Raw genomic sequence first — 4,977 nt, 5'->3', positions numbered from 1 at the left:
GGCGGCATGACGACGGGCCTCGGTGACGGCGTCGCTGAGGCAAGCTTGTGGCGTGGTGGGTTGCGTGGCAGCAGAGTGCGTCTGGCTAGGAGACAACGGCGGCTAGCTGTGCCAGATCTGGCGGCTGCCGGGACGGGCAGCATGGGTTGTGGCGGGCGGCTTGGGCTACGGGCGGCCACCTCCGCAGTAGTCGGTGGCGATGGCGGCACGCTGGAGGTGCGCGTTTGTCTGTTGGTTACTGGGCTGCGCTAGCTGCTGCGGGCTGCAGTAGCTGGAGCCCGGCTCACCAAATCTAGATGACGGAGGAGCGCGCCCGACAGATCCGATGCTTGGAGCTCGGGGGGCAGCGTGGGTTTGGCAGTGGCCCGGTGTGGCTGCTGCCTCGGTCGTGGGTAGCTCGACGACAGCTTGGCAGGTCGGCCGCGGCGACAGCTGGCATGTTTCGGCATCGGCTCGTCTGTAGGCGGCTTGTTTCGTCCTTCGATCCTTCTTCTTGTCATCCGGGTGCTACATTCGTCGAAGGGTTGGCCCTCTCCCAGCTGTTGTCCATCGTTAAGAGAGGGTTCCGCCGCATCCTTGCCTCATGTATGGTGGTGGTGAGCCACCGGGGAGCTCATCTCGCGCCCGCGTGCAGCAAGACGGGGCGATGGAGACTAGTTTTGCCCGACCTAGTTGGATCTCGGCGCTGGAGGCCGCCCAGGGGTGCGAAAGGAGGGCCCTCTCTGCTCATCTCATTGGTTGGTGTAGCGGCGGGTCTCGGGTGAGGTGGTGTCAGGGTCTTGGATGCCGGGGCGGCGGCCCTGGAGGTGGGAGCACGGTGCTCATGGGCAGAGCCCGTGACTCGGTGTTGCCCGGTGGCCATGGCCGTATGGGCGGCGTGGTAGCCGGGGTGTGGCGTTCGGTGGTGGTGAGTGTTGGCCGGGATGAAAACATGTTCTATCTTAGGACAAACCGGCGGCGGTGAAGCTCGTCCCCTTCTCGAAGGCTTCGTCGCGGCTCTCATTGCCCATCATGTTGCTCCAGGGAAAACTCTAATCCTCGGATCGGACGGTGGCTACGCGTCGGTGTCGTAACCTTCCTGAAGGCGCCATCTTGGAGCCCACAGTTCGTCGTATGTGGCTTCATGTCTTCGCGGTGGTACCCCGGTTGCTCTTGTAGTGCTAGGGGGGTGTTGCTGCGCTCAACGCCTATGTATCCTGCCTTGGGTGTGTGCGTGTATTGTGATGGCGTGCATGTGTACCGGGTTGTTGCTAATGTTGCTTTATATATAAAGCGGGCAAAAGCCTTTTTTGGTATTTTGAACCAAGACTACAACATATACTCCTATATGACTTACTTTTCCAAAGACTGGCATTTCCACACCGAAATCCTATCTCACAAAGGACATACTCCCTCTGTTCTTAAATATAAGTCTTTTTAGAGTTTTCAATATAAACTACATACGGACGTATATAGACATTGTTTAGAGTGTAGATTCACTCATTTTGCTCCATATATAGTCCATATTTGAATATCTAAAAAGACTTATATTTAGGAACGGAGGGAGTAGAGATTATCTTATCAGAAGTGCGAAGGGAGTGCCACCTCTAGGTAATCTTGATTCAGTATTATTGTTCGGAAGATTACCATCTGGATGCATGCTCATTAGTTATTATTGTTCCATTAAATTTATTTGTCTCTTAAAGCAACAGCGAATAGTCATAGTAGCCAATGAACATAAACTTAAATAAAGCATACATTTACGAAGGAATATGCAGTGTCGTTTAGTACTAGAAATTGTAGGATATTACTTGTATAATAAAATTTTAAAAAAAACTGCTCTCAAGAATAAGAATATAGAAGTCTTACCACTGAGAAGATTAAATGAAAGATCTAACTCAATTAGGTGCGTCAAATTAAATACTGAATTTGGTATGCTCCCAGAAAAGCTACACTCTCGAAGCCGTAGTGATGTCAATTTCTTGAGTAGTCCAACTGCATAGGGTATTGGCCCAGAAAACCCAGAACTGTGAATCTCCAAAGTCTCCAAATTACTAAGATTGCATATTGCAGCTGGCATTGGCCCAGAAAACTCAGAAGCAGAAATTTCCAACCTTATCAAGCTACTAAGATTGCCAATTGAAGATGGTACCGGCCCTAATAAACCATGAGCATTAATTTCCAAGCTTTTCAAGCTTCTGAGATTGCCAATTGCAGATGGTATTGGCCCTAAGAAACCATAAGGATTAACAAATTCCAAGCTTTTCAAGCTTCTGAGATTACCAATTGCAGACGGTATTGGCCATAAGAAATCATAAGCAAAGATTTCCAAGCTATCCAAGTTTGTGAGGTTGCCAATTGCCGATAGTGATGGCTTAGTGAAGTAGCAGTCAATGATTGACAGGCTTTTCAAGTTCTTGAGTTTGGCAACTGAAGAGAAGGATGTCCAAGAGAAGTTCCATCCTGAGAGTTCTAGGCTTGCCAAGTTCTGCAGGTCTCCGATCGATGACAAAATTAGCCCCAAATCTTTTGTCGAGTCCGTCAGGGTGAGTTCCAGATGTCGTAAAGACATGTGAATACCGGGTGAAGATTGATGCTCCATAAAAGCCAAATTCACATCAATGCTTAACGTTTGCAAAGACTTGAAATTGCTAAAAGAACCTGTTTTTCCAAAGGAGAAATTGGTCCCATCTAGCATCATTGTCTCTAAAGAACTTGCGTTGGAGAAGTTGGGCATGTGCCCTGAGAGATTGTGGTTCCAGGATAAGTCAAGAACTCGTAGAGTTTTTGATTTGAATGTTCTACGAGGGAACCACCCTTGGATATTTGTCCAACCAAGTTGGAGCACACTTAAATTGAGAAAATCCATGAAAAACTCTGGAAAAGGAGCAGCGGGCATATTGAAGTTGTCTTGAAGGTTAATCACATTTAGGGAATGGAGGGTTGAGAGAGATGGACAGATAGGACCCCCGAGTCGACATTCCCTCAAGCTAAGAACTCGGAGATGGGGAAGAGATTTAGCAAGAGCATGGCACCAGTCTCTGCTGCTAGACATATCCACTTCATCTTCAAGGTAGAGCTCTCTCAGACTGCTGAGGTTGGCCACTAAGATCTCAAAGTTCGGTTCCTCCAGCCTGGGCAGACTAATAACATCAAGGGCGTTGGCATCATAGCCATAAACAGCAGAATCATCAGTAGTAGTAGAAAGATCCAAGGAGATAAGGTTGGCAAGTTTGCCGATACCAGTAGGTATCTGGCCACGGAAGACTGAATAGGAGAGGTTGAGGTGGGTGAGCGAGGTGAGCCTCTCAAACCCATTTGTCGGGAGATTGTACGGGCCAAAATTGTTCATGCTAAGGTCAAGTTGTTGGAGTGAGGTGAGCTTGAAGATTGCAGGGTCAAGGCCCTGACTATAGAAGCCACACCCACCAAGCTCCAAAGCAGTCACATGGCCCGAGGAATTGCTGCACCTGACACCTTCCCAAAGACAACAGTCAGTACCATCCTGCCATGACTGAAGGGCATTGGGGTAACGGAAAAATAAGAAGGATTTCTTTAGCTGGAGGAGAGTTGCAGCCTGGTCTGGATGGCATCGGAGAGTGAAGTTACCGTCATCGTCGGAGCCGGAGGTGGCTAGTGCGGGAAGCACTGCAAGTAAGAGTAGTAGCACCCAACCGATTGAAGCCATTTGCCTAAGTTCCAACACGGAGGTGTACTTGTTTATTTCTCTTTGAGAGGTTTGTTGCAAGGCTTTTTATAGAGGGGGCGATCGAAGCAGAAAAGAATGGGTCAAGACTGAACTCTTCAGCTCTAATAATGTAATGGTGAGGACGGCTGGATGTGGGTAAGGAGGGAAGTACTCCAAGAAAAGAGTAGTAGCACCCAACAAATCGGAGCCATCGGGCTTTCTACAGAGGATAAACAAAGCTGAATAAAACGAAGGGGTTCAGAAATAGTTTTTCCAGAAGTCATATCACTTGAAGTTTTGCACTGGTCTAGGGTCAAGACTCAAGACTCTAATCTTCTCAATAATGCAACGGTTCAAGAGAAAAAGCTCCTGCGAAGCAAGACTTGTACTATATATGTGCGTGATGACTGAGCACAACTGTGACTCTTATAGAATAGTACTTTCGAATGGACAGAGACCATATATGCCAAGAGGATCAGACAGTCATATCAGCCAATTTTCTCTGTAGCTAGTGCATTCTAGCGAAATTGTATGGAGGAGGACGGCGACTTGGTTGCCAATCCCAGCCCAGCCCCAGCAGCACTAGATTGTGACTCGCAAGCAGTCAAAACCACCATGTAGTGGTGGAGGTGAATTGGAGTACCAATACGTACTCCCTCCGTTCGGAATTACTTGTCTCGGAAATGGATGTATCTAGACGTATTTTAGTTCTAGATACATCCATTTCTGCGACAAGTAATTTCGAACGGAGGGAGTAGCTTTGATTGGTTGTTTGATACGTGTAGCAACTCAACTAGCAAGAGAGGAAAGCTCTGTCGAGCAAGACCAGGCATTGTTTATGTGTGCAGGACTGCAAGGTTAAATTAATTGTTGGGTACTACTACTGATGGAACACTTCTCTTCAGCTAGGCAGACGCCATAGAGATACAGATGCAATGCAATCAGGTAACGCGGCACTGGTGAGAATGCTAATTGTCCTCAAATTGGGCTCCGAATCATCATGAGTCGAACTGGATATAACAATAATACGGCGGATAAGGCGAGACGATGGAATCAAAAAGCTCGAACGAAGGAGCGTGCAGCACACAGGTTGAAGTTGAACGGTACCTGCGACGAAGCAGCAGAAGAAGGAGGCAGCAGCCGAGCCCCCATCTGATGACCACCGCACTGACGGGGGCTAACAGCGGAATCAGCCCCGACGGCGACCTGGTGCCGGGCGGCGAATCGATTCCGGTGGCTCGACTCCCCAGCGGAAGGCACCTTCGCCGGCCGCTGCCATGGTGACCGTGCCTCCGAGCGGGAGAATTGAT

General features: G+C 48.9%; 1 pseudogene; it reads right to left on the bottom strand.

Annotated features, from left to right (window-relative positions):
• The window catches only part of LOC123068370 (receptor-like protein 6), an 8,037-nt pseudogene extending 4,370 nt beyond the window's left edge, over positions 1–3,667 (bottom strand).
• Positions 3,668–4,977: the final 1,310 nt, after the last annotated feature.

The sequence above is a fragment of the Triticum aestivum genome, chromosome 3B (assembly GCF_018294505.1).
Source record: "Triticum aestivum cultivar Chinese Spring chromosome 3B, IWGSC CS RefSeq v2.1, whole genome shotgun sequence".
NCBI lineage: Eukaryota > Viridiplantae > Streptophyta > Magnoliopsida > Poales > Poaceae > Triticum > Triticum aestivum.
This window is presented reverse-complemented; position numbering and strand designations above follow the sequence as displayed.